This window comes from Girardinichthys multiradiatus, chromosome 18 (assembly GCF_021462225.1).
Source record: "Girardinichthys multiradiatus isolate DD_20200921_A chromosome 18, DD_fGirMul_XY1, whole genome shotgun sequence".
NCBI lineage: Eukaryota > Metazoa > Chordata > Actinopteri > Cyprinodontiformes > Goodeidae > Girardinichthys > Girardinichthys multiradiatus.
This window is the reverse complement of record NC_061810.1, coordinates 884424-896029: the sequence shown is the minus strand read 5'-3', so window position 1 is coordinate 896029 and position 11606 is coordinate 884424. Positions and strand designations below refer to the sequence as shown.

Here is an 11606-nt window from a genome sequence, read left to right as displayed (position 1 = left end):
TTGCTTGATATCTATCATTATGGCACAAATTTGAAATGTGTTCATTTCCACCGTTGTTATAATTTGTTTTCTTTGTGGAAAAAACTGTTTGCTTTCAGTATCAGAAGGAAGGAGTTGTAATGAAAATTATTTTATTAAGTGTTCCAAAGTGTATGACCTTTGGGTTGCCTCACTCCCCCGAACATCTTTTAGTGGTGGAAGCTGTAAAAGCCATTATCAGAAGTTTAATGGTTAAAGCCACTTTTTAGGGTGATGCCTTTGGAAGAGCAGATGTTGTTCCTAGGTAACCTTCTCACCTCTGAACCCGAGGACGGTCTAGAGTCATAAAGCACAAACTCTTTTAAGTGGTGATAACACCCATATACTCTTTAAATACTGTGTGTAAATGTTGACACCACACTAAACCCAAAAGCAGATGATTATGATGACATATTGTAAATTAATATATCTTCCACGCCTGAGTGTATTCATAATTGTACTTCATAAAATGACCTTATAGCAGAAAATTGAAAAAGGTTGCTGTTTAAGTGAAGTGAGAAAAAGTGCAATGATGATATGAACAAGGCTTGTTTTAATTCTTTTACTTTTTATTCTTACATTTTGTTTCTTTGCTTTATTATTGTTTTACTCTGCCATGATTGGTGGTCGCCTGGCGGAGGGACCGTGTAAGTGTTTCCCACAAAATAATCTGTTTTCCGTCCTGTGGGTTTGTGCTTACAGAGTGTTTCATTTTACATGTATTTACTCATGGCTTATTCGTGATAAAACAGGGGGGAACTGTTAGGGTTTTTATGACTTTTTATATTGTTTATCACTTGTGTCTGCTCTAAGTGCTTTCTTCCCCCACATGTCATAGACAAAGAGATAAGAGAGAAGGGTGAGTTATGCTATTATCAGCAACATCTAGGGACTGGCACCAATCCTCACTCCTTTCTCTAAAATCAAGACACATGAACCCTAACCTTTCTGACCCCACACACACACACACACACCCACTCTGAATGATGTTTGAACTGTGTGTGACCAAGCATGTATAAATAAAGAGAGAGGGGGCTAATACTTCGTAGTCTGTAGTGCACAGCTACCCTTGCAAGTAAAACTGACACTGTGTCTTTCCTTACCTCTGAGTTGATTAAATAATACCTATCACTTAGGTTATCCTGAGCTATCTCTGTAGTTATGCTGCTATAGGCTTAGGCTGCTGGAGGACATAATTGTCACTTTGTGACATTTTGGACTTTCTTAGTGGTTTTTGGTATGTGTCTTTTTATTAATTAATCCCTTTGCCCATGTTTAGTCTATGCATTAGTTTCACCTGTTCCTTCTGTCTCCCTGCCTCCTTGTCTCACCTGTTCCCTCTTCCTTTGATTAACTGCCATTTGTATTCCCTTAGTATATTAGTTAGTCTGTTTCGTGTGTTGATTGCTGGTTCCTCGTCTCTCAACTCGGGTCTCTATCCTTGACTGCCATGTGTTTCATGTTCCTGCAGTGATTTATGTTACGTTTGGATACCTCTGAATAAAGCTGAAGATCACTCAACATGCGGCTGCCCAGCTCTTACCTGCACTTTGGTCCGACAACAAATATTAATGTGACAGTAGGAACCAGCCAGTACCAGGACCGAGCAGATAAATGTAAAGAGCTGAAGAAGTGGGTGACACAGCAGGAGGAGGAATTGAGGAGGATTTACGGAGAAGAGGTGGAGATATTACCTTCGCCCCTGTTGCTCCAGGAAATGGAGGGAGCTAGAGGACGCCAACTGACGCCGGTATCTCCAGCCTTCATACCGGGTCGGATCCGCTCTAGTTTTCCTCCGACAGTCTCAGCCACTTCAATTTCCTCACGTTGCCGCCGTCATCGTCGCAAGCCCTCCTCCTCACCCACGGCCAGTGAGTTGTCCACGCTCACCGCAACTTCCTCCGGGCCATTCACGCCACCTGCAGCCTTGGTTGAGTCTTCAACGTCTGCAGCAACTCCAGAGTCAACAGAGTTTCCCGCTGGTTTCGGCTCCCGCCCAGGATGGCGTCGCAGCCGCAGGGCTGTTGTCTTTGGGGAGGTTCGGACTGTCGCCTCCAACCCTTCTACGGAGGGTCCATCCGCCATGGTCTCCTCACAGCTGGTTTCCCCGTAGTTGGTGGGTGGTCACCCAGCGCCCTCTGCAGGTCACCAGTCGCCGGTGCAGCCTCCAGCCCTGAATTGGGATCAAGCCAGGCTGGAGAAAATGAAAGAGGATTTCATGAAGGGACGTTGCTGTGATTTTGTACTTCATTTAATGGATCATCCAGAGGATCTGAATATGGTGCACTCTGTTCTACAGGCCGAATTCATTGCAGAGGGATGGCTCGACGCTCCAGCTCCTCTTTCTGCTGGAGGTCCTTTCGACCCTCTTCTTGTGGCCGTTAGAGCAGCACAGAGCTCCAAGGATTCACAGCCTGCAGCCAAGCCCCTGGATTCACAACCTGCAGCCAAGCCTCTGGACTCACAGACTGCAGCCAAGCCTCTGGACTCAAAGCCTGCAGCCAAGCCTCTGGACCCTCAGCACGCTGCCAAGCTACAGGACCGTCAGCACGCTGCCAGGCTACAGGACCCTCAGCACGCTGTCAAGCTACAGGACCCAGAGTCCAGAGAGGGGTTCAGTGGTGAGCCGCCTCTCATCCTAGTTCTTGAGTTTCCTGAGGGGTCCGAGGACGGACCGCCTCTCATCCTAGTTCCTGAGTTTCCTGAGGGGTCCGAGGACGGACCGCCTCTCATCCTAGTTCCTGAGGTTCCTGAGGGGTCCGAGGACGGACCGCCTCTCATCCTAGTTCCTGAGTTTCCTGAGGGGTCTGAGGACGGACCGCCTCAGATCTTGGCTCCAGGACCCACTGATACTACGACTAACATACCACATCCAGACATGCCACAGCTGACACACCAAGGCCGGACACCAGGACCAAGCCTGTGCGGGCCCCGCCTAGGCCCAAGTCTTCGCTGCGGTTGTGGCTTTGTCGCAGACCTCTGAGGCACCTGCTTCCATGTCACAGACCGCCTGACTCCTCGCTATGTGGGCTTCACGAGCATCTCTGCTGCCGACCTCCGGGCAGCCTAAATCCTCGCCGCTGGCTGCTGCACTGCCGGCATCTCTGTCGCCGGCCTCCTAGACGCCTGCATCTCTGTCGCGGCCGGCCTCCTAGACGCCTGCATCTCTGTCGCGGCCAGCCTCCTAGATGCCTGCATCTCTGTCGCCGCCGGCCTCCGGATCGTCCGTCCCTTCGCTGGCTACTTCGTCGCAGGCCTCCACGGCTTCGCCGCCGACCGCCCAGAACTCTGTGGTGCAGGTCCTGTTGCCTGCCTGAACTCTGTGCCTGCTCGGGACGACCTCCTGGTCGCCCGCCTGAACTCTGTGCCTGCTCGGGACGACCTCCTGGTCGCCCGCCTGAACTCTGTGCCCGCTCGGGACGACCTCCTGGTTGCCCACCTGAACACTGTTTTTGGCCCTCCTACCGAGGCCCCCACCACCCACCCTGCGTGGGTTGTTTTGTTTTGGACTTTTTATGGTCGTCTGGAATCCGACCTTGAGAGGGGGGTTATGTCACTTTGTGACATTTTGGACTTTCTTAGTGGTTTTTGGTATGTGTCTTTTTATTAATTAATCCCTTTGCCCATGTTTAGTCTATGCATTAGTTTCACCTGTTCCTTCTGTCTCCCTGCCTCCTTGTCTCACCTGTTCCCTCTTCCTTTGATTAACTGCCATTTGTATTCCCTTAGTATATTAGTTAGTCTGTTTCATGTGTTGATTGCTGGTTCCTCGTCTCTCAACTCGGGTCTCTATCCTTGACTGCCATGTGTTTCATGTTCCTGCAGTGATTTATGTTATGTTTGGATACCTCTGAATAAAGCTGAAGATCACTCAACATGCGGCTGCCCAGCTCTTACCTGCACTTTGGTCCGACAACAAATATTAATGTGACAATAATGACCACTTTCACCCTCTTCCCTACATTCTCACACTACTCTCCAATTTTGCATTATTTGCTGTTATTTCAGCTTTTAATTTTATGTTCTCTCTCTTTTCTCTTCCTAGAAGCTACACCTTGCCTGACTCTGTGTCTACCTGTGACACTTTTCTGGAGAGGGGCATCGTCTATGCTTCTGCTGGCAACAACTTAATGCTCACCCTCTGGCGATGATCCACATTGCCCTGTCTTTCAGTGTTTAACCCTTTCTCTCTCCTAGACATGGTGATTGACTGAGCTTTTACTGTGACTAACTCTATGTGATCTCTTTCAGACTCTAACCTTGAAAACTGACTCAGAGTTTATCTGTTCTTTCTTTCTAGATGAAACGACTAAAGGAGCCACATCCATTAACATTTACTTTTCCATGCCATAGAAAGTACTCCTGGATCAGTGCTTCTGTGTTCTTTTTGTTTCTCTGCTCTGTTCTCTCAAACCCCCAATCGGTCGTGGCAGATGGCCGCTCATACTGAGCCTGGTTCTGCTGGAGGTTTCTTCCTGTTAAGAGGGAGTTTTTCCTTCCCACTGTCGCTACATGCATGCTCAGTATGAGGGATTGCTGCAAAGTCAACGCCAGTGACTGTCCACTGTTGTTACATGCTCATCCAGGAGGAGTGACTGCTACAAGTCTCTGACGCGATGCAATCTGCTGGGTTTCCTTAGATGGAAAAACGTTTTATCCAATTTGAATAAGTAACTGAATCTGACTGCACTGTTCAATGGTTAGGATTAACTGGAATGTATGATCCTGAATTTGTGAAGTACCTTGAGACGACATGTGTTGTGAATTGGCGCTATATAAATAAACTGAATTGAATTGAATTGTTTAGGAGCTTGCAGAATGGCCTGTTTCCTGTCAGCATTTACAACTCTGCCGTCACCTGAGAGTTTATGACCAAGGTATTTCACTTCTGTTTTCCACCACTATATTTTATTTTTATTTACCTTGTAACCTTGTTCTGCAAGGAAAGCCAACAGTGCTAAAGTATTGGTTCTACATTTATCCTTACGTGTGGAGGCTAGCAAAATGTCATCTACATACACAAGTATTTGTCTTCCATTTGGAGGGTCAAAATTAACAAAACAATTTTGAATAGCTGTAGAAAATATGGTTGGACTTTCACAATACCCTTGAGGGAGCCAAGCAGTGATCTGCTTGTGTCCAATCTGTAGTTGCTTGCACCATTGCAGCTTCAAGTCCTAAATCTTTTCATTTTTGTCTCTTTCTTTTTGTGAGGGACACATGAGGAGGGGTTAAACTACTTCTAATCTTCATGGCATGGGGGGTTAAAGATGCTAAGCAGAAACTCCATTAGCTGACCAACACAAGTCTGTGAGCACTACACGCTGGGGTCCCAGCTTGTGAATTTGTTTATCATACTCATAATCTGTGCCTGGGGTTTTCTTGTACCTCATAGTGCCATGAAGCTCAGTGGGAGACATCTGGTTATAACCTGCCCCCACTCTCTCAACTACTTGTTTTAGCAACATTTGGGGTGTACGTATTAGCTCTGGTTTTAAATCTAATGTCCAAAAATAGTGTTACTCCCCCTGTCCTTCCTGGACAAAGATTTCTATCTCCCCTTCTCTCACAGCCTCCATTCCACCCTGGGTGGTGGGTTTGATGGCTATCTTAAGCCAGACCATAAAATCTCTGCCCAAAAGATTGAAAGGGCATGAGAGTGAGAGAACCACCGATCCTACAGCTTTTACACTGGTTTTGGGGTCTGTAATAATTATAATGGGTACTGATAAAGGTTGGCCTGTCACCATGCTATTGGCTGACCTCACTAGCACCTGGTTATGAGGTTGTCTTAATCCTAAATTATTCCTGAGTACTGTTTTACATTCGCCAGTGTCACATAAGAAAACAACAGGTTCATTGTTCACCATCAAAGTCACTTTAGGTTTTCCGTTCTTATCCATATATGCTGCAGCAATGTCTATCATTTCTTCATCTTCATCATGAGTATTATATATAGTGTCCCCTCTATCATCTAGTCATGGTTGACTGGGTGCCTATTTGGAGAGTTTCTAGCCCAATGACCATGCTGTCCATAAGCCCAGCATGCATCATCTCTTCCGCCACCTCCCCCTCTCACTTGTATCCGTCCACGCCCCCTAAGGCCTCCCCTTCCTCTGAAACTTCCTCTCATTCTACCACTCCCCCCACCTTACTGGTCCTGCATAAAATATGTCATCCTCAGCATAGAAGGTGTCAGTAGGGGGTTGTTTTTTCTTTCCACTGACCACCTTTTCAGCATGCATTGCCCAGTTCAGCCAACTGCTAACCAAGCAGGTGGGTAGATCGATATTGTGTTTTGTGACCCAGTTACAAATCTCAAAGAGTTTGCCTGGGGGGCATTTTTTAACTGCTGTTGATAGGGACTGTCATCAGTATTATCATGTTGCAGTCCACTATTCCTTTTAAACATTTCTTCCATTCTAATTCTGTACTCAGTGATTGGCTCTCCTACTTTCTGTTTAGTCCATGTGGGAAAACAAAAACACTGAGTACACAACGTCGACTACTGCTGCTGAATCGGATATCCAGGGCAGTTTTGGGCCGCTTGAACCTCACTCATGCCCGAGTGTGCAGTGCACAAACAAACCGATGACCGCAAATTTCTTGTGGAACATGGCCTTATCAGGAGGTTGTAACGACTCTAGATACTTATCCAAGGTCAAAAAGGTATGCAATGTTGCAGAGTTGTAAAATGCGTGAAGCGATACAGAGACACCCAAGATGGTGGCCCGGCGACTTCGGTGACGTCAATGAAAACTCCCCATTGAAGACCTATTCATTTTAAGATATCCCCTCCAGCTGTCAGAGATGTACTGATATTGATTCTTTTAAGACAGATGTGCTTAATTAAAGGGCTGTAAAAATGTAAAATCTATGATACAGATTTCTTCACATTGCATTTGTTCAGTTTCTATCTATAGACTGATGGAATTTTCCATATCCATTTAAGATATTTTGTAATCTATGTGGCAGGTAATACTTATAAAAATGTAGGTGTTCCATTCTTCCTAAACTTTTAGCTTTTTATTAAGTTTTTAAATTATGCATGGAGGATTAGACACACAAACAAATTTTGGTGATAGAATCTAAGCTGTTTGAACCAGCTTGCCCCTTTTTATACACAGGACCGCACTTGACCTTGCCCTATGACCCTGCCAAAAGTAGTCACTGTCACAAATTCAAACTGTGAATTAACATTAGGAGTTGCAGCAGTGATGCAATAAAACAAAGCTCTTGTTGGGACCGCAGCGGGTTACAACATGGACTCTGAACTATATACACAAAGGTCTGTATGAACCTTTCTACACCTTTCAGTATCACACTAACCCACGCCTAGTCAAGCCCAGGAAGAGGAGGAGTCATAGCTGACTCCTCCTGATGTCATTGTCTGAACAAAAATGCTGTGTTCCAACATGGCTAGTCCCTTTGTGTACAGCTCAGTCCACATGTGGAGGACCGTTTTACTCCTCAGCTCGTTGTCCAGGACATCTTTTCCTCAGCACGGTTCGCATAAGAGGTGGTGTTTGGGCAGAGATAAATTAGTTTAGGATGAAATAATCAGAATAATGTTTATTTCATGACGTTTGCTTTAGTGTTGAGAAAACTCAGCTATCTAAGTGCTAGCAGACTAGCTGCTCGGCCTCTGACAAACATTTTTTTAAAGGGTGGTTTTTAAACAGAGAACAACCACAAGGCGCCGTCAACCCTTATGCATTTTAATCCTTTTAATAATGGTATTTTAAAAGGTACATGTGTAAGTTGTAGTAACAAGCTGCAAGTTTCCTTTGTTAGCTCTAACCTCTCCAACTGAAATTTTTGCCCATCCTTCTTTGCAAAACTGCTCAAGCTCAGTCAGATTAGATGGAGAGCGTTTGTGAACAGCAGTTTTCAGATCTTGCCACAGATTCTCGATTGGGTTTAGGTGTGGACTTTGACTGGATCATTCTAATACATTAATATGTTTTGTTTTAAACCATTCCATTGTAGCCCTGGCTTTATGTTTAGGGTCGTTGTCCAGCTGGAAGGTGAACCTTCGCTCCAGTCTCAAGTTTTTTGAAGACTCCCAACAGGTTTTCTTCCAAGGTTGCCCTGTATTTGGCTCCATCCATCTTCCCATCAACTCTGACCACCTTCCCTGTCCCTGCTGAAGAGAAGAACCCCCAGAGCATGATGCTGGCACCACCATATTTGACACTGGGGATGGTGTGTTCAGAGTGATGTGCAGTGTAAGTTCTCTGCCACACATAGCTTTTACATTTTGGCCAAAAAGGACAATTTTAGTTTCATCTGACCAAAGCAGCTTCTTGCACATGTTTGCTGTGTCCCCAACATGGCTTCTGGCAAACTGCAAACTGGACTTCTTATGGTTTTCTTTTAACAATGGCTTTCTTCTTGCCACTCTTCCATATAGACCACATTTGTGCAGTGCACGACTAATACTTTTCCTATGGACAGATTTCCCCACCTGAGCTGTGGATCTCTGCAGTTCATCCAGAGTCACCATGGGCCTCTTGGCTGCATCTCTGATTAGCGTTCTCGTTGTTCACCCAGTAATTTTAGGTGGATGGCTTTGTCTTGGTAGGTTTACAGTTGTGTCATACTCTTTCCATTTCTGGATAATGGGTTGAACAGTGGTCTGTGAAATGTTCAAAGCTTGAGAAATTTTTTTATAGCCTAGGTGTGCTTTAAACGTCTCCACAACTTTATCCCTGACCTGTCTGGTGTGTTCCTTGGACTTCATGATGCAGTTTGCTCCCAAACATGATCTTAACCAACCTCTGAGGCCGTCACAGAGCAACTATATTTGTTCTGAGATTAGATTACACACAGGTGGACTATATTTAGTCATTAGCAATCATCAGGCAACTTCTGAAGGCAATTGGTTGCACTTAGACAGTGAAAGGGGGGCTGTATACTTTTGCACACCACACTTTTAAATTTTTTATTTGTTAAAAACAAAGGGAATCATTTATGATTTTCTTTCCACTTCACAATTGTATACCACTTTGTGTTGGTGTGTCACATAAAATTCCAGTAAAATATATTTCTGTGTGTGGTTGTAATGTGACAATATGTGGAAAAGTTCAAGGGGTAGGAATACTTTTACAAGCCACTGTATCACACTGTAACTTTTTCTGTGTGCAGTGATGATAAGGAGGAGGAAGAACAGACCTCCTGCTCCCCTGAGGAACCCAGTACTCTGGAGAGAGGCAGAGGAAGAGGAAGAAGTCGGCCTTCAGAAAACAGGAGCTGCAGCAGATGTTCAACTGGCATGCAAGTAATCCTGGACAGGAACTGCCACAAGGCGTATTACAGCTCCTCTGGTCAAATTGAAAGCTAATGTTTGACTGTGCCTGTGATTGCACTATTGTAAATCGTTTTTTGATGTTCATGTTGTCTTTTGGAATTCAGTTTTTTGTATCTTGATAAATATTATAATTATTTATTTATTTGATCGGGACAGTACACATTAATAAACAATCATATACAAATTGTACGCAAATTGTAAATGTGCTAGATTGTAGCAAAACTGCTACTTTACATCTATAGTCCCAAGACAGACACAACACATACGACAAAACAAATACATCAAGCATAAATATATAAAACCAACACAAATACAGTCGTAGTTAAAAGTGAGAACACAATGATTTATGTTAAGAAAGATTTTCAGTTGTTTTTTAAAAATTAGGTAAGACGGGCATTCTCTTACATTTTTTGGAAGACTGTTCCAAAACTGACCTCCTCTCACTGACAGTACCGTTTGTCCAAATTTTGTTCTTCTGTGTGGGATCTCAACATTTCCTCTAGAGGAGGCTCTGGTGCCTAAACCCCTAACTGGTTTAACTTTAATATATTTGAAAGGTGGGGGCAGGGCCAAACCATAAAGGATTGTGTAAATAAGGCAGCAATTTCTAAAAGTAAAGTTTTGAAAATGAGCATTTGGTATTTCTCAAGAACGTTACAGTGATGATGTGACAAAGGCTTTCGATCTAAGATTTTGATGGACTTTTTATTAAGGGTTTCTATAGTGTTTCGGTTTGTTTCTCCAGTAATTGGCCAGGATGTGATACAGTAGTCTATAAGTGAAACTATCATTGAATGTAAAAACATTTTTGATTGTTGATTTTATTGTCATGAATGGCCTGATTTGTTCGAAGTTCTGTAAATTAAAGTTGATTACATTAGGAGTGAGTTTAACATGTTTTTGAAAAGAAAGTGTTGGGTCCAAGGGGACCCTGATATACTTGAACTCAACAAGGTCCATCTGTTTCTCCAAGGAACACATTGGACCGATCTAATTTCATATGTTTTTGTGTGAACATCATTGTGTTGTGATTTTGAATATGAATATATTAATTAATATATTAATTCAATATTAATACTTTAATATTTTATTTAATAATATCTTGGTCTGTCAAGGGTTGTTCTGTGAATACCAGCCCAATAAGGTGGTGGTATTAGGACAAAATTAAAAGGGATGAGCCAAGCTCTGGCATTATTGAATAGCAAAACTCTGTACACACAGAGAATAAATTCACACAATTTCTTAAAATACAAGAATTTATTAACAAAACTAGGTCAACTCAAAGTCAAACATATTCCAATCAACAGACTCCTTGCTATGCTAAAAGAACCCAACTAAACTATCAAGCAGAATGAAAGAATAAGGAAGACCAATGGGCTATGTACAATATAAACAAATAAATCATAGATGGTTGGAAACCAAGACCAAAAGAGTGATGCAACATTACCACGCAATGTTATTCATGTTTGAGAACCAAGAATTATCTTGAAGAATCTGGAAATGAAGTTAAGTTAGTCTTGGAACTAACTTAGGCAATAGTTGGAACACCTTCAAACAGCCATTCACAATGCAAAATCAGATAAAACATTATTTTAATAAAATAGTATTTTATAGAATGATTTCAATCCTGTAAAGACTCACAATAAGAACACAAAGATGCTGATTAGAGAAGTTAAATAGCAGATGTTCATTTCTTTGGTGCTTGGACCCCGGAGGAAGACATGAATGCTATGAATGACATGAGCTTGAATGAACAATTTAGGATTAGGATTATGTTTAGGAGATGTCTTCCCCCCTGGGATCCGATACTGGTCATGGAGTGGAGGCCCGAAGAGATAAGGGAGTTGGAAGAAGCTAGGAAGCCAGATGGTGGCGATAGGGTGGAGGAGGGTGGAAGGTCGGCGGGAGAGCAGGGAGATCCATGGTTGGAGGTCCTTAAAAGCAAAGCCTTAAAGAGTGATTGGCTGAGGAATAATGCAGACTTGACGCTGATTGGTTGGAGTGGAGACGCATGATGGAGTCATAGGACGTAGCTGGTGGTGGAGGTGAGTCTTCCAGATTGAATTTTTGTCAAAACTCCATTTGCTGAATAAAACCAACCTTCTGGATGACCAATTCTGTCATTTTGCTTGCCAATCTGACCCACATGCAGAAAACACTGAGAGAAAATGAGGTTTAACATGTTTATTTGTTCACAGGTCCGATGGAGGTGGGATCTGGGACTGGAACCTCTCGGCTGCATGGAAGGGTAAGTAGAGGATGATGACAATGGGGATTT

At 43.6% G+C, this 11606-nt stretch overlaps 1 long non-coding RNA gene across 1 annotated transcript; it reads left to right on the top strand.

Moving 5' to 3' along the window:
- The first annotated feature begins 7413 nt into the window (after positions 1–7413).
- Positions 7414–10267, top strand: LOC124883522. The gene is made up of 2 exons (XR_007042226.1): positions 7414–7537; positions 9166–10267. It is a non-coding gene; the product is annotated as an uncharacterized LOC124883522 (long non-coding RNA).
- The last annotated feature ends 1339 nt before the right edge of the window (positions 10268–11606 follow it).